The sequence below is a fragment of the Zootoca vivipara genome, chromosome 3 (genome assembly GCF_965207765.1).
Source record: "Zootoca vivipara chromosome 3, rZooViv2.hap1.1, whole genome shotgun sequence".
NCBI lineage: Eukaryota > Metazoa > Chordata > Lepidosauria > Squamata > Lacertidae > Zootoca > Zootoca vivipara.
In genome coordinates, this window is record NC_142586.1 from 116198037 (window position 1) to 116218885 (window position 20849).

Below are 20849 nucleotides of genomic sequence, written 5' to 3' on the forward strand. Positions count from 1 at the left end.
GCTTCCCAGCACGTGGAACTCTGTCAGAGACACGTTAGCATAACGCAAGCGGTACTTTTGGCTGTTACGGACAGACTTGCTCACGGTGCTTCTAAGTCCTCAGTCACAAAACACAGTGCTGATAATCCACTGAAGTGATCAAAAACAGTAAGACCACTCCCCCCCCTGCCTTTTCTACTGCGTGCTTTTAAAATGTGCCTTCAACATTTCTCGAGCCTCAAGCCAGATCACCGAGTCCAACATTCCTCACTCAGCAATTGTTTAGAACTTGCTGATACAACAGCAGCAAATTAATTTCCACCAGAGGAAAAACTTGCTTGCTATTGTGCGGCAGCTTATTAGGAGAAAACAATCTGAAATAATTAACTTTTTCTCCTGCTTTTAGTGCTTGTCAATGATTAGCGGGCTGTTAAGTGATCAGCAGGGCTTCCCCCCTTCCAAGAGCTCTTTCCCCTCTGACTTGCTTTCCCTTTAAGGGTCTCCCCCACGCCCCCCCCATAAAAAAACCCCACCGTGTGCCTACTTCTGCAAGCAACGTGCGTAGAAAATCCGTGCCAAGTATGAACAATTTGAACTTTTATTCGCTGATTTTCAAGGTCACTGCTGAAATGGGCAAGTTTGCACTTAACAGCATTCTCCCAAAACTACGCAGCACTACTGAATACGAGAGAGAGAGAGAGAGAGAGAGAGAGAGAGAGAGAGAGAGAGAGAGAGAGAGAGAGAGAGAGAGAAGGGTGGGGGAGGGAGGAAAGAAAGAAAGAAAGAAAGAAAGAGCAAACTACCAAAGTTCAGCCTACAGTGAACGCCAGCTTCAATGCTGAAGGCAAAGCAGCCTGTCGCTGGAGAGATCGAGCTGCCCCCCTGCAGCTGGACATTGCCTTTGGTCTGCACGGTTACATAAACAAAGATAAGAGGTGCCGAGGGTCCTCCTCGCTGCCTCCCGCCTTGCAGCCAATGAAGAGCGCCTGGCGGGAGAAAGGTCTTCGATGAAGGACACCCAACAGTCGGAAGCGAGAGGAACGCGGACGCCTCTCCACGGGGCTGTCGCCCTTACCTGGACGGCTTCCAGCTAGACAAGCACGCTCGTGGGCTGGGCGGCGGCAGCAGCAGCAACCTGAGGACTAGCATGCCGCCCCTGCAAGGCTCCCTCGACTCCCCTCGGCTCCATGTGCTCCGGGCTGCTCGGAAGACATTTGGCGTGCGCTCGCTGCTGCTGCGACAGGAGGAGGATTCAGCACCAGAGCCGAGCTCCTGCTGCTGCGCTGCTGCTGCTGCTCGATCTCCACACCAGCTGACTGGATAATTAAACTAAACACATGCCGCCAGAGCCACTCCAACCCAGCGACGCTCCTGGGATCCCTGGTGCCACCTGGCAGACTCTGGCCAAGCACAAGGGAGCGGCTCTCGGGAAACAAACGCGCAGAGGAGAGCGGCGGGCGAGGGCGCTGCCGTGCGTCCCGGCGGCGAGGTGCCCACGCGAAGGAGCCCCGCAAAGCAGATCCGCACCGGCTGCTCCCGTGCGCTTCCTCGGGATGCCGGAAGGGAACTGCGAGGCGGCTTCCTTGAAAGGACCGGACAGGCGACAAAACAGAGGAGTCAGTCACCCCCGCGTGGCAGAGGAGATCGCAGCCCAGGCGCATAGGCAGCCGCCACGCTTCTGCAGCGCCCGGCGGAGCGGTAAGCCACGTGCGGAAGGCAGTTGAGCCACAACACCGACTCAGATGCTGATGCTGTTTCAGTTGCTGCTTAACTGAAAGGGCTCGGTGACAAACGTGTTGCATTTGTTGCAAATAGTTATACTGCCAACTGCTCTGAAAGCCCCATTTGGGGCTCAGAAGCAGTGCAGAAACTTAAGACATAAAATGGTAACGACGACAATATGGCAAGTGGGAGGATTCCCTGGATGGAGCTGACAGACTGGTAGTGCTGGTCACCCACCCCCCATGCAGTATTATATTCACATACCCCATTTTGTGTCAGAGACTACCTCCATGTTAAAAAGGCACAAGTAGTGTTTCACACAACACACAATTAAACCTATGGAACAATCAGACAAATCCAGGGTCAAGTCAACCGCTAGGCTACCAGTTATAATTGTTCAAGACAACCTCCATGTTGCAGACAGGATGCCTCTGAATTCCAGCTGCAGGAGAGCAGGCAGCGGGGTTGCCTTCGCTCAGGTCCTGCTTCTATGTTTCCTGGAAGCACCTGGCTCGGGACTGTTCCAAACAAGATGCTGGACTAGACTGGTCCTGGGGCAGTTCGGCTTGCTCAGACAAAAATGGTCGTCTAGTCTGGCATGCTGCCTACAACAGTGGCCGGCTGGATGCTTCTAGGAAACCTAGAAATATGACACAGTGGAGGCATCAAGCTGTCCTTAGTAAGTGGTATTTGGAGGTATAGTGCCTCTGCATGTGGAAGCTCCCTTTCCTGTTGAAGGCATACTTGGTCACTGTAATCATGTCCAGGGTATTGTGCAGGATGTGCTCCCCTCTAGGGAGGCTGCCCTTGAAAACAGCTTGGAAATGTCAACGGGTGAAAAAATGCTGCAGTTTTCTAGTCCAAGTATATAACTGATATTTTTTAAGCTGCATTGCTTACCTAATCTGTTTCTTGGATCAGTTCAAGTTGCCAGTGCTAAACATTGAAGCCCTGAATGCTATGGAAGCAGAATGCCCAAAGGACTGCCTCCCCCTGCATGTGCCTTCTCATGCACTCAAGACAACAACTGAGGCACCAACACCTCCCCCCCTCCCTCCTGAACTGAGGTGGGTGGAGTTTTCATGTTATGCCACTGCAACTTTGGAATGACTTTCCAAGAGAGATCCACCTGGCTTGATCTGTGTCTTCCTACTGATGGAGTGAGGAAACAAGGGAGAACATTGGAGCTAGGGAGATGCTAGCTGCTGGTTGCTATGGTTTTGGTGCTTTGCATGCTGCATTTTTAGTGTTTTCGTATGATTACTTTTATATTATTATTTTTTTAAATGAAATTTAAAAAAAACTTTCTATGGCAACCTAGGAGGATAGAACAGTACTGAAAATAGATAAAATAAGCTTAGTGATAATTGGGAATAATGCTGGTCTCTTCTTAAAACATGCTGGACCACGGTATCAGCTTTGACATTTCAGGTGAAGCAAGTTGCTAAAGCACAAGCGAAATAGAAGTCCCACATGCACACTTGGGATTGTGACCTGTGTGTCTTACAGCAACAAGAGGAGTGGTTGCATAGGTTGCCTCTCTAAAATGGCCCACCTGTCCTTAAAATGATGCTGTTGAGCATAGCTGCCAAGTTATCCCTTTTTTTCAGGGATTTTCCATTATGCTGAATAGGCTTCCTCACAAGAAAAGGGAAAACTTGGCAGCTATGCTGTTGAGCCTCATCTGTGCTCTGCACTGACTTTCCACAGCCCTCTAGACACAAATTTAAGTTGGAGGTTTGGGTTTTTTACAGACCTCAAATGCAGGTTTGCACATACCCATGAGATCAGCACATCTTGTGGTTCTCTCCCCGTCAGCATATGATGGTCTATTGACAATGGAGCCTTTCCACAGGAATCAAACAGAAGTGAAGCCCTTTGCGGTGAGACACTGGAGGCTGCAAAGTAGAGGAAGAAGCAGGAAGTGTTGTAGCCCAGATCCACCCCTGTCCACACCAGGTAGCCTTCTGGTTCCTGCTCACCTGACCAGGCATAAATCCTTCCTGGGTCTTTCACCTGCCTGCCAACCTTTACTGTGACTCCTGGAACCTATCTTTAATGGATTATCTAAACCTGGGAAACCCCCTTTTTAATACTTGGACTGAGGCTATGGTATTGAGAAGGGTGGGGCAACCTTTCCTCCCTGTGCTGTTTCTTCAATTTAAAGCTGTCTCCAACCTGTCATTAGTTGCAGACAGGAACAGCCCAACCAAGAGGCAAGGTGAGACAGCTGCCTCGGGCAGCAGAATCCACCAGGGGCAGCAGATTCCCATGTTGATCTTTCTTCCCCCTCCATGTTCCTGATATAGATCTTCCCTCACCCCTTCTTCCCTGGCAGGGAGGGAAGCACCATTTTGGGGTGTGCTTCAGGTGCCAAAATGTCTTGGGCTGGCCCTGGTTGCAGAAAAGTGAAAATGACAAGTGGAAGATGCCACCAGCTTGGAAGGCTTTAAAAGATGATCGGACAAGTTCGTGGAGATTAAGGCCATCAATAGCTATTACAGTGGTACCTTGGTTCCCGAAGGCTTAGTTGTTAAACAAATCAGCTCCCGAACACCGCAAAGCCAGAAGTAAGTGTTCCGGTTTGCAAATGTTTTTCGGAAGCCGAACATCCAACATGCCTTCCGCTTGAGTGCAGGAAGCTCATGCAGCCAATTGGAAGTCACGCCTTGGTTTTTGAACAGTTTTGGAAGTCGAACCAACTCCTGGAACGGATTAAGTTCGAGAACCAAGGTACCACTGTACAGTTGTACCTTGGATCCTGAACGCCTTGGCTCCTGAACAAATTGGCTCCTGAATTATCAAAACCCAGAAGTGATGTTCCAGTTTTCGAACGATTTTCAGAAGCCGAACATCTGGGGCAGCTTCCGACTGGCTGCAGGAGCTTAATGCAGCCAATCAGAAGCCACACTTTGGTTTCTGAATGTTTTGGAAGTCGAACGGACTTCTGGAACGGATTCCGTTCGACTTCCAAGGTACAACTGTACTATAATCTGCTTCCATAGTCTATGGCAGGAATGCTTCTGAATACCAGCTGCTTGGAGCCACAGGACTCAAAGGGCTATTGTGTTTGGGTCCTGCTTGAGCGTTTCCTACAGGCATCTGGTTAGCCAGACGCTGGAATAGATGGACCACAGACCACAGACCTGATCCTTCAGACTCTTCTTATGTTGGAGGTTGAACCCACGAACTTTTGCATGCAAAGCCATTCCTCTACCACTGAGCAATCCCCTCTCCTAAATAAGCAAAATGAGCACATCTGTTTAAAGCACTTGTATTATTCGGCCTCTCAGAGGCTTGAGGAGTCTTACAACAACGACTGAAACCATGAAGGCACACCCATTCTGTTCCTTCCCCAAATCAAGACATTTTTCATTCCCCTCACCCCCTCCAGGCTCAACAGAAAGTTAAACATTGCAGGCTCTGCAGGCAAAAATAGCAAGGAAAAGGGAGAGAGGACAAATGAAAATGAAACGAAGTGCTCTTTAGGAATGCAGCAAGACTGCTCCAGACACAAAGATTGATTGCAAAAGGGGGAACATTTGCCCCAAGCAAAGGCCACAGACACTGTTCCAAGTAAAGGAGGAGAGGCATTTCTTGCTGGAGTTGGACTTTCTGGAAGAAGCACAATCGGCAATTTGCTCATGCACACAACCAGAGGACAGGCTCTTGGGGTTGTCATACTGTTTTCTTCAAGAAGGAATCACAGGGACTTTTGGTGCCAAACTACATGTTCCGCAGACTTTTGTGCAACTTTCCATGTTCCACCCTCCAAGAAGAACAAAAAGCTGCTGTGAGAGGATGCAACATTGAGCAAAAGGACTAGTGGGTGGAGGAGAGATGGGGCTTAGCCCCTTTCTCACAGCCGGTTTCTGCTGAACTCCCAGGAGCAGGCCCGTACGGAGCTTGTCAGTGGCCTGGGATGGGGATCTTGTTAGAATGAAGTTATAAACTCAAACAAAAAAGCAGCCGGTCTATGTTGGGGTACCCAGCCAACACAACCCTCTGAGGCCCAGGGCAAGTGCACATGGCTCCTCCCCCCCCCATAGGCCTGTCCAGGAGAGGCTGATTCCCACCCATGGGGAGAAGGGTGCCTTGTAGACTCCCTTGGGTTATTCTCAAGTCACTGTGTTTTTCTTTGGAGCTGGGAACTCCACTCACCAGAGACAACACTGTTGCTGTTTACATAACAAGATCCTGGGATGAAAGAGAAGTCTGGAGCTTAGGACTCCTCAAGGACTCCTCAAGCTCCCTGGTCACATGCAAGTTGCAGGCAAGCATCCAGTCGTGCACCTAAGCTAGCCAGGTTCAGAAAGATGCTGTAATATTCAAAGTTGAGAGCCACGAGAGATAAAATGTTAGAACTTGGATACAGAAGACCTGGGTTCAAATCCCTGCTCAGCCATGAAGCTCCTTGAGCCGCTCTCCTGCACCTACGGTATTTTCCTATTCTTAGAGGAAGTGGGATACCAATGCGATGAATTCTAGTCACCCAGTGTGCCAATGTATTCAATTATTATTATTATTATTATTATTATTATTATTATTATTATTATTATTATTCCCCAGCCACTCTGGGCAGCTTCCAGCAAAATATTAAAATACAATACAGTAATTCATCAAATATTAAAAGCTTCCCTAAACAGGTCATCTAACAGCCTGATTCTTTCCTACACTTTACAATAATTCTGCAATTCACAGTCCTCACTGGAAGGACAGATCGTGAAGCTGAGGCTCCAATACTTTGGCCACCTCATGAGAAGAGAAGAATCCTTGGAAAAGACCCTGATGTTGGGAAAGATTGAGGGCACTAGGAGAAGGGGACGGCAGAGGACAAGATGGTTGGACAGTGTTCTCGAAGCTACCAACATGAGTCTGACCAAACTGCGGGAGGCAGTGCAAGACAGGAGTGCCTGGCGTGCTCTGGTCCATGGGGTCACGAAGAGTCGGACACGAATAAACGACTAAACAACAACAACAACAGAAGGGAAAGGAGGAAGGACCAATTATTATTTGTGAGGAGGCCCACTTCCCAAGACCGGCCAGCTAAGCCTTCCAATGTAGCAGGTAAAGCATAGTCCAACCCCAAGCTGAGACACAACATTTGTCAGGCACATGTCCTTTCAAACTTTAATTGGATCTGGTGACAGGGACAGATCTGGGGGTAGGACCCAACAGATACGGCTGTATGGCATGTGCCCAGATCCACTATTTCATCATACTTTGGCCATGTGCATGCAATGATGGCTCACTTTGAAAAGGAATCCTTTGGGCTTCAAAGCTCATGCTAGAATCAGCCCTTCCTTTTTTCTTCATCCATCTGGGGACAAATGTACCCAAAGAGTCACTCCAGGAAGAGGCAGGAAAGAGGAGCGCCAGGCTGAGATCCCAGAGGATCCCTCACCTTCAAACAAACAGATTAAACTGTTTTATCACATTCTTGGGGCATCAGAAAGGTGGTACAACAGGACCAATGAAAGCATGGCCAGGAATCATTGTGCAAAACTCCATACAACTCTTTGTGTTCTCTCCACTATTGTGTTAAGTTCCAAACCATCCAAGGAAGTGTGGAGGCAAGCCAATCCCTGGGCACAGTTTAAGAATCTAAATGGAAGGTTCACCTTTTATCAAAGGATCTCTCCCAAAATTAAAGGAATCAGAAGGGCAGAAAGCTCATTTCATGATCACAGGGTGTATGCTTTCTACTCTCTCTTCTTCTTTTACACATTAAAGCTGTGTATATCTGAGCTCCTCTTAATGGTCTCGCTCCAGCCCCAAACACACTGTTATTGAATCTTTGATGGACAAGAGATAAACAGATGCCAAAAGGATAGTCATAGTCTCTTTAGCAGCAGAGAATTTCACAACAGCCTGGCTGGTCTTTAAGTGCTGAATTCCAACTGTGGAATGCAGCGAAATCTTGCTAATCCCGCTCTTTCCTTATTCCATGCATGGTTTATTCCCTTCCCCCTCAATATGCCCATCGCTGAAAAAAAAGAACACAGATTCCTGGGCAATGCCACTGAAATTCATGTCTTCTAGTCGATATTTGCATCATCAGAATTCTCCCTGCACATCTATATATATAAAGTCCATGTTGTCCCTGCGTCCAGTTGTCCCGTGTGTCCCTGGGTCACTGCGCATGTGCCCCAGGGATACAGGGATTGGACAGCAGAGACTGCGCGCGCGCACTCTCCCCCCACTCTGCCTCCTCCAACCGCCGCTCCCGCCGGACACTGCCTCACTGCAGGGCACGTCAGGGAAGCGAGGGTGGAGGCCGGCGAAGGCCTCCTCACAACCCTCCCTGGCCGTGAGGAGCGGCGGTTGGAGGAGGCGGGGGGGAGAGTGCGCGCGTCCTTCCTGTCGGCGGCTGGGGGAGAGGAAGGAAGGAGGAGAAAGCAGCGCTTTCTCCTCCTCCGTTCCTGTCCCCCTGCTGCCGACAGCAAGGACGGGTCCCAGGGTTCGGAGAAGCGCTGCGCAAGCGCTTCTCCGAACCCTGGGATGTCTGCTTCCTGTCGGCGGCTGCGGGAGAGGAACGGAGAAGGAGAAAGCAGCGCTTTCTCCTCCTCCGTTCCTGTCCCCCTGCCGCTGACAGCAAGGACGGGTCCCAGGGTTCGGAGAAGCGCTGCGCAAGCGCTTCTCCAAACCCTGGGATGTCTGCTTCCTGTCGGCGGCTGCGGGAGAGGAACGGAGAAGGAGAAAGCAGCGCTTTCTCCTCCTCCGTTCCTGTCCCCCTGCCGTCGACAGCAAGGACAGGTCCCAGGGTTCGGAGAAGCGCTGCGCAAGTGCTTCTCCGAACCCCAGGATTCTAGCGCCCGTTATTGAACGGGCTGAAAACCACTAGTTACTGTATAAAATAGTAAGATTTCAGCAGGAGAAAGGATTTTCCACACTTCATTTAACTTCTAATACCTATCAATCATGCCCACCCAACTATAACATTTAGTAGCTGTACAGTTCTCTTGAGCGTTCAAAGCATTTCACGCATGCGTGATCTAAGGAAGCCTTATGCCAGCTGCATAAGAACAATATTATCCCTAGCTTGCAATATTTTGGGGGAGGGAGCAACTTGGGATTCTCAATTCCCATCTTTCACCAAGGCCCTATAACAGCTCTGATATTTCGCAATGGGTATAAATCAGGCACTCCCACTGCCACAGCCAATAAGCACTACAGCACGGGTCAACAAACTTTTTCAGCAGGGGGCCGATCCACTGTCCCTCAGATCTTGTGGGAGGCCAGACTATATTTTTTTTGGGGGGGGAGAACGAGTTCCTATGCCCCACAAATAACCCAGAGATGCATTTTAAATAAAAGCACACATTCTACTCATGTAAAAACGCCAGGCAGGTCTCACAAATAACCCAGAGATGCAATTTAAACAAAAGGGCACGTTCTACTCATGTGAAAACACGCTGATTCCCAGACCGTCTGCAGGCCAGATTTAGAAAGTGATTGGGCCAGATCCGGCCCCCGGGCCTTCGTTTGCTTACCCATGCACTAGACTAGAGGCTAATTCTCTATGCCTGCAAGAGAAGGGCCTCCCCCCAAATAATCTCAAAACCTGGGCTGGCTCATAAGAGGGAATATGGTCTCTCAGATAGCTTGGGACCAAAGCCATGTAGGGCTTTATAGATCACAACCAACGCTTTGAATTGTGCCCTGAAACAGACCCGTAGTCAGTAAAGCTGTTGTAGTATAGGAGTTGTATGCTCTCTATAATCAGCCCCAGTCAGTAATCTGGCTGCAGTTCTTTGAGCCAGTTGACGTTTCTGAGCACTTTGCAAAGGCAACCCCACAAAGAGCATGTTACAGTAATCCAAGTGGGATGTATTCCCTTTTAAATGTATTTGTGGGAGGGAGTGGAGTATAGGGAGGGTTTCTTGGTTTGGGTGGGTTGTTCTTGTTTTTATTATGTACTTTGGGTATTGTTTTGTTTTTTGTATTTTAATGTTGTAGACTGCCCTGAGACCTACGAATGAAGAGCGGTATACAAATAAAATAAGTAAGTAAGTAAATGTAACTTCAGCATGTGTCACTGTGGCCTTATTGGTGCAAATACTTCCACAAACATACATAAACTACACATACAGTAATTTTCCAATGTTTTACCTTAATACATCTGAGTGAGTTTGCAGAATAGGTACCCACATTCCCTCAAAAAAACAACAACAACACTTCTTTTTTACCCAGGCTAAACCTGCTCCGTTTTTTCAGCCTGTGCTGAGTTGGTACCCTGTTTGGTGTTTATTTCAGCTGCACACTTTGTAAACAAGCACCCTGTATGTAATTTTTTTAAAGGTGCCTAGGCTATCTGTATATTTTATGTTGTAAGTTGTTGTGAATGTCTAGAAATACTTTAAAACAATCAAATAAATAAATACTGTCCAGTATTGGGTTTTGGGTTTTTTTTAAGGGAAATTTAAAAAACCCAAGCTTTTATCACAGAGCCAAGTGGTGGGGCAAGAGCTCTGGAGTGGGATAGAAAGGATGTACAGATACACCGAAATGCCATTTGCAGCTCAAATTTCACGCTCCCTCTTGTTCGGCTGGGCACAAAGATTAATTGCCAGTGCTGCAAAACCCAAGGAAACTGAAGGGACCAAGTTCTCCCCCTGTAGTCCATTGTTCAAAAAGTGGCTTGCTGCTCATCAATCACCCACCCAGGTGATAATGGTGAACAGAGGAGGGGCAAGGAGGAGGGACTGCCAAGGATAAGTGCTTCTGAAATGAGCACAGCACTGCCAAAATGGCTTACTGCCTGGATGTGCTCCCTTCAGGGCCGGATTTAGGTTTGATGAGGCCCTAAGCTACTGAAGGTAATGGGGCCCTTTATATGTCCAGCTGTCCTTTGTCAACAACAAATTGTTGCTGTTTTTTGTGCTGAATATATGCTATATGGACCTAATAGATATCTAAAGCCATTTGCACATGACAAAATATGTATTTTATCAAAACACTGTTGCTGTATGTAGGTTTTATTTTTTTACTTTGGCCTCTAGGTGAAGGGGCTTCCACAACGGAGGGATGGCAACATAACAGGTGCCCTTTGTAAAAAAATTCCTTCCAGCAGCACCTTAAAGACCAACTAAGTTTTTATTTTGGTATGAGCTTTCGTGTGCATGCACACTTCTTCAGATACACCCTTGTGTTAGAACCTGGTACAGTCACACAAGCATTCTTTTTTTATCTTATATTGGGAAGTGTACATCCAGGTTTTTTTCCTTTAATTTTTTTTGGGGCCCCCAAGAGAGTGGGGCCCTAAGTTATGGCTTGTTTAGCTTATACATAAATCCGGCACTGGCTGCCTTGGAACACATAAAGTAAAGGGTGGCAAATCACTCTCTCTCTGTCTCTCTCTCTCTCTCTCTCTCTCTCTCTCTCTCTCTCTCTCTCACACACACACACACACACACACCCTCCTGATACTCTGCATTAGCTAGTCATGACAGTATCTCACTTTTCTCTTGCTAAGCTAATGTCATCTCTGGCAATGACCAGCCTATACTTTCTGTTATCTCCTAACCTAAACCCAGATAATGGGTTAGAGAAGAACAAAGGAACCTAAGAGGAGCTTTCTGGGTCACGCCAAAGGACCCAACAAGCCCAGCCGACTGCTCCCACAGTAGCTGGCCAGATAAAGATGGCAAACCCACAAACAAGGCCTAAGCACGTCAACACTCTCCCTACCAATTCTCAGCAATTCTCAGCAACTGGTATTCAGGGGCATTCTGCCTCCAACAGTACTATTTATTTATTTTTTGCCTTGATGTGCATCACTTTTCGAAGCTCTTCACAACTGCATTTTATTGTAGTATTATGTAGACTCCTTTGCAATTTTGATGCAGATGTAGTTTCATTTATATACCAAATATAACAGTATATGATGATGGTGGAATTCACTGCCAGGCAATATGGTGATGGCTATTAGCATAGAGGGAGGGAGGGAGGGAGACTAAACCAGCAGTGGGGAACCTGTGACCTCCCAGGTGTTACAGTATTATGACTCCCATTATCTTGACCATTGGCCATGCTTCTGGGGCTGATGGGAACTGGAGTCATAGAATCATAGAACTGTAGAGTTGGAAGGAACCCCGAGGATCATCCAGTCTAACCCCCCTTGCAATGCAGGAATAGGCAGCTGTCTCGTATGGCAACTGAACCTACAACCTTGGCAGTATCAGCTCCACACTCTAAACAATATCATCAATATCACCCTCTTCCTCAGATTAGGATTCAACAGATTAATGGAAGTGGTCTATCAACGCTTAGTAGCCATGGTAAAGGTAAAGGTAAAGGTAACCCTGACCGTTAGGTCCAGTCGCGGACGACTCCGAGGTTGCGCCCTCACCTCGCTCTATAAGCGGAGGGAGCCGGCGTTTGTCCGCAGACAGCTTCCAAGTCATGTGGCCAGCATGACTAAGCCACTTCTGGCAAACCAGAGCAGTGCACAGAAACACCGTTTACCTTCCTGCCAGAGCGATACCTATTTATCTACTTGCACTTGACATGCTTTCGAACTGCTAGGTGGGCAGGAGCTGGGTCCGAACAACGGGAGTTCACCCTGTCGCAGGGATTCGAACTGCCGAATCGGCAAGCCCTAGGCTCTGTGGTTTAGACCACAGCGCCACCCGCGTCCCTAGTAGCCATGATAGCGAAGTGGAAAAATCAGAGACAGCATGCTTCTGAATATTAGTTGCAGGGAAAGCTAAAAACTCCATGTTGGTGGGTTTCTCAAAACCAGATGGGAAACAGGACATTGGACAAGATGGTTCAATCCAACAAGGCTTCCCTTAATCTCAGAATACAGTACAGAGGGTTTAAGTATCAACATGCCTAGCATAAACAACCCCCTTCTGGGTCTCCATTGCACCAGGATTACACAAAAATCAACTGCCTAGAAAGGCATTTTTCTACACATGGCATGCCTTTAAGCTTCTCTCATACTATTTATGTGCACATGTCATATGGGATAGGAAGTGAAAAATATATTTTAAAAATAAAATACTGTACACATTCTTAGCATTGCACATATTACCTTGGAATTACAGAGACAGAAAATGCAGGTGCCAATGTAGTACAGTAGATACAATAATACCCTGAGACAAAACAGTCTCTAAGTAAACAAGGGCTTCCCAGATGGAAAGGCAAGGTTGAGCTTTATTGCATCATCTGACTCCTTTACTCATCATAATTACCCTGCCTAATCGGAAAGAAACGGTTCCCTTAGCCTACAGATTATTTAAAGGGCCTTAATGACGTACTGAAAGATCGATTTCCTTTTGTGCCTTTTAAAAACAAAAACAAAAGCCTAGCTCACCTGCCTGCTTTGCAGCAACAACTTGGAGATTCATAAAGAAAGTAGAGATAAAAAAGAGAGCAAAAACATCAACGCCATTTCACAACTGAGACTGGTCAGCTCTGAGTTTACAAATCCCACCAAAGGGGTGTGTGTGATCTGATAGCTTGTATTGGAAACAACTTCCCACTCTCTTTTCCTTGGAATATCAAGCTTATCTGGAAGTCTACATTGGAAATAGAATATAAGACCTTCAATAACAGTTGCTTATTATTTTCATTTTCATTTTATTAGCTTATGAATCAAGGACTGCCTCTCCACATATGAACCGACCTGGACCCGGTGATCATCTGAGGCCCTTCTTTGTGTGACCCCATCATGAGAGGTCTAGAGGGTGGCAGAAGAAGAATGGGCCTTTTCTACATTGGCTCCCTATCTCCCCTCCCTAGGGAGGCCTGCCTGGCGCCTTCATTACATAGCTTTAGGCGCCAGGCAAAAACAATCCTCCTCAACAAGGTCTTTGGCAGATTAAACAACCAATGGTCTTTTAAATGTGTTTGTGGGAGGGAGGGAGATTGGTTTGTGGCTTCTTTGGGGTTTTTTTTTGTTATACATTTTGTGTTCTCATTTTGTATTTGAGTGCTGTAAACTGCTCTGTGATCTGCGGACGAAGGGCCATATAAAAATTTAATAAATAATTGTAATTTTTAAAAGATAAGTTTCCCTGTGAGTCACAAGGCTGTTTACATAAAAACAACTCAAAATACAGCTAAAGAGAAGTAGAGTGGACATTTAACCATTCTTCTGCCACAGGTATTTATTTATTTCATAAATAAATTTATATACCACCTGTATACCACTTGTTGAAAAAAAACTGCACTGGTTACCAATTCTTTTCTGGGCTCAATTCTCAGTGCTGAATTTGACCTATAAAGCCTCATGTGGCTCAGGAGGCCCAGGACCTAAAAGTCTGCCTCTCCTCACATGAACCAACCCATACTCTGTGATTGTCTTCCAAAACCCTTCATTTGCCCTCTCCATGAGAGGTCTGGAGGGTTGCAACACAAGAACAGGCCTTTTCAATGGTGTCTCCCCACTTGCAGAAAGCTCTCACTAGGGTGCCTCACCCTTTTTCTAACTTGTTCTGCCTCAAAGTCTGGTAGCATTTCCAGCTCCTTTGCAATCTCAGTAACTTGTTGAAAAGCCTCATCATACCTGCAGCCCACAAGGTAACACTTGGTCACTTGCAATTGGCTTGGAGCTGAATTTAAATCAGATTCCTCATTTTGTAGGGATAAGAAGGAATACCACAAATCTGAACTTACAAATCGCATCAGCGAGGGCCTTGGATTCAATTTGGGAAGTATTCCCAAGTAAAGCCTTTAGGCTTGTGTCATCAAAGATCTCTATTAAAGCGTCATATATACTACTAAGATGGTATCTCAGTGGTTTCAAAGCATCAGTCTGACTCTCCCCTCTTGTTTCACACAATGGCTTAATGGTTATGCCTAAGTCTGATACATGGCTAGTTAGAATTTGCCAATGCTGAATCGATGCAGAGAAATCATTAAAAATCTGTTGAACCAGCCTGAAGAAACTAGTTGCTTCCAGACAACGCTTGGCAGCATCATTGACTACCAAGTTTAAAGAGTGTGCATGTGGGTCTATGCCCAGGATTATCTTATTAAAACCTAACCTCCAATCAACTCTCTATTTCATACATGCATAAAAAAGAGTTCTCATATATACATTACTTCAAAAATGATAAAATTCTTCAAAATACAAAAGTCAAAATTTATCATAAATGTTTAAGATGTAATAAAAACAAATCTGCATAAAACTGTGCCTCTCAAAAGTCAGTACTGAGCCCCTCTGAGGTCTCTGCCTGAGGCAGCTGCCTTGTTGGCCTAATTTACTCCACTGCTGAAGGATCTGCACTGGTCCCCTATTAGCTACCAAACCAAGCACCAGGTTTTGCCTGTTGACATTTAAAGCCCCAAACGACTTGGGACCAGGACACCTAGCAGTTGACCTCCCCCAGTAGACCAAGCTGATCTTTTAAGACATTTTGAGGTGGCTTGTGATCTTTGAGAGATTTCGTGGTTGCTCGACAACCAGCTGATTGCCAGTAGGTGACAACACAGAAGCAGGCCTTTCCTCTGCTCATTCATGAGGCGGAGAAAGTAATGACCTTTAAAAGCCCAAGTTTTCCTTGACTCCAACTGTTTGGTTTGGTTTGTACACTGCTCACGAGTATTTGTGAGACACAATTGTGTTTTTAGAAAATTTTATTGAATGTTGTTGTTGTATCTTTATTGTTTTCATGGAAGTCTAAAGATTTTTATTACCGTATATTATTATACTATTACATTAAGCAGTATGTGCACGCACACACAAATAAATAAATAACCCTACTGTAGCAGGGTATGGAACCAGGTGGTAAGAACATAATAAGAGCCCTATTGGGTCAGGCTAATGCCCCATTTAGTCCAGCATCCTGTTCTCACAGTGGCTAACCAGACGCTTGTGGGAAATCTCCTGTGGTTTCCAGCAACTGGCATTCCAACCATGTTAAAGTGTTGTCTGCATTCAAACTCCAGGCAGCAGCCCAGCATGACCAGCACTGTTTTATGCTAGGCCACACCAGCTGCGCAGGAGGCAAATCTTCACTCTGCTGTGCACAAGGAGCCACAGTTCCTGGCAGCGCCAAGCATGGGGAATTGGCAGGGGTCTTGCAGAGTTACTGTAGATTCGTGGGTCCTGTTTTCCTTCCCCCTCTCAACCGCCACACTTGTGTTCGAGTCAATTATGCGCTTCTTTAACCTTTGCTCAGCATAATTCCACAGCTACAAGGCACTGATGATCATTATTATTCTCATTAGCATGAAGAGTCTTCAGTTGCCTCTACGGCACTTCACAAACAAAGCCATCTATGCAGCGGCGTCAGCCCGCCTTACGCCAAATCCTTTCCCGCCGAGGGATCAATAGCTCACTGCCCTTATTATTTTAATTTTAATGCCTCATGAGGGGGTTTCACAACATAAATAATTATAAGCTACTGATGAAAGTATCTCGCTTCCCGCAGAGCAAAGGAGACCTTGGGGTTCAATTAAATGACAAGAGAAAACAATGAAGGTGGTACCCTGGGTTTGAACGCCCTCTCCAAAACACCTCTCTCTTGTTATTCTTATCCAAAGACTTAATTATCACCCAGATGGTGAAAAGTGCTTCCTATCAACAGTCCACAACAACATTGCTAACGGATGGGGACCAATCCTGCTGTGCAAGGCTGGCTTACCTGTGGCCTTCCAGGTGTAGTTGAACTCCCATCAGTCCCAGCCAGTATGGTCAATGGGAGGCTTGCCGGGAACCTTCATTAGATATATTTAGGCACCAGGCAACTCCTTTGGCTAGAGCTGAGGAGTGGGCACAGAGGGTGAATTCTGACCAGACATTCCCCTATTTCTGGACCAGCCAAAGGGACTTTCATAGGCCAATGGGAAGTGGGCTATTCCAGTTGTTTAAGAGGACAATCTGCTGGGCACAACTGGCCCAAGAGCAGAGGCCACCCAGGAACTGAGCTCATGAAGAGAGCTCCTCACATGACTGTCTGAGGGAGCTTTGCACCACACCCCAGGACTTGACCTGGCTTCCGTCTTATCTGCCTTGGCCTCAGGTGCTGGTGCTTCACCATGGAGACACACAGGCCTACTGGTGTCTCTTCTTTTCACAGTTGCCAACAACAGTTAAGTCAACTGAAAACAGGGCAGCCTTGCTGAAAGAGCTGGGTTAGAGAAGAAGAATGAACTGGTCAGAGGAGACAAGCAGAGTCTCACTTTAAGAGACAAACTTATAGGAAACCTAGTTTAGGGTTTCTTTGTGGGGAGAGGGATGTTTATTATAACTACACATACACAAAATACATGGAACACAATCTCCTGAACACTGCAACACAGAATAATACAAACGGTTGTATTTGTAGCTTAACATTTCAGTTATTTCCCAGTTACAAGTACAATAAAGTTCAGCTTTCATTTTTATATGCAACCTCAAATGCAATGGCAGAAATCCAGAAAAAATAGCTTTGCATTCTGCAAAGGGGACAGAAACACGCAATACTGTAAAGATGAATGGCGGGAAACACATCCCTGGCGCCATGCAGGGGTGCACATCCATTAATCCATAAGGCAGGTATGGAAGCCTCCCATTGCTTCTATCAATTCACTCTTCTCGTTTGCTGTGCAAGAAGTGACGATGGCCACTAGCTGTGCAGATGCCTCAGTGCCAGATTCTGGAGCAGACAGGAGAGGAAGGCCAAATCTCTAATGTTCTACATGCGATATTCCCAGAGGCATCTGGCTGACTGCTTTTGGAAGCACAATGGGCCTTGGCCTGATCCAAGAAGGCAACTCATGAAAAATCATCAGGGCAACACTTGCCACATGCATCACTCAAGGCAATATTTTAAGGCTCGCAAACTTCTGCTGGAAAACTCATCAGCTCAAACTAGCCTTTTCTCAATTCTACAATGCAGGGGTAGTTTATGGTTCTGTATGCTAATAGCTTTATGAAGCACATGTGGAATTCTTGGGAAGCCAGAACTCCACCAGAAGGTAACTGATAAAGTCTCCCTGTTCCGATCTCTGTGGGTATTACCCAAAACACCTAAGGATAACAATCCATTTGGTCTATTTATAGCTCTCTTAAATATAGAAGCATTACCATAATACCACATGAACCTGCAAAACCAAACATCACCATAGTACTGAGGGAGGACGAGGGCCTTTTACCAGCTATGACTAATGCGTCAACTCCAGCCATTCTTGGACAGGAATAGCCTGGCTGCGGTGATTCATGCATTGGTGGAACCTCAAGACTTGCTTCTTGCAATGCAATGCAACCCTTGCCTGGTCTGGAATTTCCAGCTGGTGCAAAAAGTTGCAGCGAGACTGTTGGTGAGGACATACTATATCCAGGAGCACATAACTCTGGTGCTTAAAAGCTTGCATTGCCTGCCTGTAAGTTACAGGGCCAGGTTGAAGGTTCTTGCATTACTTTACAAGGACCTTAACAATGCAGATCCAGGATATCTTAAGACCACCTGAACCCTTATATCCTGTTGGTGGTTGTCCATGGCTCAGATGCATGGCTTGTAACTACCAGAAACCCTGTATTCATCTGGTGTTCCCAAGCCTGTGGAACTTCCTGCCAACTGAGATTAACAGGGACACCCTCCTTGCTGAGCTTCAGGGGTAAAGCTAAGACTTCCTTGTTCCATAAAGCATTGGTTTTATGATAAATGTTGATACTTTTATTGTCCAGCTCTCTGTCGATTGCTTTTATGTACATCACTTACATATGTCAATGATTAAGTGGCATATAAATACAGTACTGTGTCCTGAGGGACAGCTCTGGAACTTGGTACTGTATTTTTCCGTCTATAAGACACCCCCATGTACAAGACACCCCCTATTTTGGGGGACTCAGATTTAAGAAAATTGGGGGGAAGGGAGAGAGATGTATCCGTGTATAAGACACTTCCTAATTTCTGACATTATTTTTTAGGGGGAAAACCTAGTCTTATACATGGGAAAATGCGGTAATTTGTTAAGGATCTGGCATTCACACAAGAATCCAAGTTAGGTTCCTTCGAAGTTGCTTTATAGTGAGTCAGACCATTGGGTCCATCTAGCTTAGTACTGTAAACACTAATTGGCAGTGGTTTTCCAGGGTTTCACAGAGGGGTGTCTCCCAGAGATGCTGGGGCCAAAACCTGGAACCATTTGCATCCAAACCACTGATCTACAACCCGTCCTCAGCTTAGGTTAGGTTACTAGGCCATTAGTTAAAACCTTAATGTTTCTGTTGAAAGATCAGAGCTTATTCAAAGCAAACGCACATGCTTGCCACTCTTCAAAAAAGTTCCACAGTATTTCTTAAAAACAAAATATAGTTGGCTTTGGAGAAAAATCGTAATTTCAAGCCCTCATAAACCAGGGGTCATCTTCAGAGTTTTCTGAATTGGCTGACTAACAATCAATACACTTATCTGAGATTAAGTTCCATTGACTAAAAAGGGATTTATTTCTGATTGAACAGGTTTAAGAGTCACATTGCAAGCTGCAGAAACAGGATTGGGTTTTTTTGTGGGGGGGGGAGAGACTCATTTCAGAAAGTTATATGGGGTATCAGGAAGGAAGCTCAAGCATGTTCAATGGGAAGGCAGAAAACAGGTAAGAACTGCGTATGTGTACATTCAGATTTACACTGGAAAGCAATATACAATTCTAATGAAAGCTGTAAATGGCTTTTCTTCCGCAGCAAAAATTAAAAGCAGGAATAATTTCCCATAGCGGCTTACAAAACTCATAACAGAATTCCAACAGAATCAAGGACCAAACTACACATTACACTACACAGAATCAGAATTCAAGATGACCTTAACAAATTGGAGAACTGGATCAAAACTAACAAAATGAATTTCAATAGGGACAAATGTAAAGTTCTGCACTTAGGCAGGAAGAACCAGAAGAAATATAAGATGGGAGACACCTGGCCTGTCAGTAGTTAGTAGTAGTAGTAGTAGTAGTAGTAATAATAATAATAATAATAATAATAATAATAATAATAATAATAATAATGTTATTATTTATACCCCGCCCATCTGGCTGGGTTTCAGCCACTCTGGGCGGCTTCCGACAAAATATTAAAATACAATGGTCTGTTAAACATTAAAAGCTTCCCTAAACAGGACTGCCTTCAGATGTCTTCTAAAAGTCTGGTAGTTCTTTTTCTCTTTGACATCTGGTGGGAGGGTGTTGGTGGGTGCCACTACCGAGAAGGCGCTCTGCCTGCTTGCCTGAAACTTGGCTTCTTGCAGCAAGGGAACTGCCAGAAGGCCCTCGGCACTCGATCCCAGTGTCCAGGCAAAACGATGGAGGTGGAAACGCTCCTTCAGGTATACTGGGCCAAGGCCGTTTAGGGCTTTAAAGGTCAGCACCAACACTTTGAATTGTGCTCGGAAATGTACAAGGAGCCAATGTAGGTCTTTCAAGACCGGTGTTATGTGGTCTTGGCGGCCACTCCCAGCCACCAATCTAGCTGGATTAATTGTAGTTTCCAGGTCACCTTCAAAGGTATCCCCACATACAGCACATTGCAGGAGTCCAAGCGGGAGATAACTAGAGCATGCACCACTCTGGCGAGACAGTCCACGGGCAGATAGGGTCTCAGCCTGCGTACCATATGGAGCTGGTAAACAGCTGCCCTGGACACAGAATTGACCTGCGCCTCCATGGACAGCTGTGAGTCCAAAATGACTCCAAGGCTGCACACCTGGTCCTTCAGGGGCACAGTTACCCCATTTAGGATGAAAAGGATCTTGGGGTCTTAGTAGGCCACAATCTTAACCATGAGTCCACAGTGTGATAGTAGCAAAGAAAGCTAATGCTATTCTAGGCTGCATCCACAGAAGTATGGTGTCCAGATCAAGGGAAGTAATACCGTAGTACCATTCTATTCTGCCTTGGTCAGATAAGTCCTGGAATACTGTGTCCAGTTCTGGGCACCACAATTAAAGAAGGATATTGACAAGCTGGAATGTGTGCAGAGGAAGGCCTGCCAAGGTTATCAAGGGCCTGCAAACAAAGCCTTATGAGGAATGGTGTAGGGAGTTGGGTATGTTTAGCCTGGATAAGGGAAGATATGATAGCCACCTTCAAATATCTAAAGGGCTCCCCTCCAAAAAGGATGTATTTCTTGTAGGCATATTAAACCATTGGCTTTCAAGCTACAGGAAAAGAGTGTGAGACTCAACATCAGGTAAGGTGACGGCAAGAGCTGTTTGAAG

At 46.1% G+C, this 20849-nt stretch overlaps 1 protein-coding gene and 1 long non-coding RNA gene across 12 annotated transcripts in view; one reads left to right on the top strand and one right to left on the bottom strand.

Annotated features, from left to right (window-relative positions):
- NCOA1 (nuclear receptor coactivator 1) overlaps positions 1–20849 on the bottom strand; it is a 268260-nt gene that overhangs the window by 130724 nt on the left and 116687 nt on the right. For 3 of the 11 annotated variants that reach the window (XM_060273180.2, XM_088666956.1, XM_088666957.1), the window contains one exon: positions 3481–3599. The exons of 7 other annotated variants lie outside the window; for them this stretch is intronic. The gene's annotated coding sequence lies outside the window, so the exon portion shown is untranslated. Of the gene's footprint in view, positions 1–1054; positions 1368–3480; positions 3600–20849 lie in introns of those variants that run through there. One more of the 11 variants, XM_060273184.2, reaches the window with a different exon arrangement.
- Positions 1540–13484, top strand: LOC148686482 (uncharacterized). Its single transcript, XR_015949253.1, has 2 exons — positions 1540–1677; positions 13295–13484. It is a non-coding gene; the product is annotated as an uncharacterized LOC148686482 (long non-coding RNA).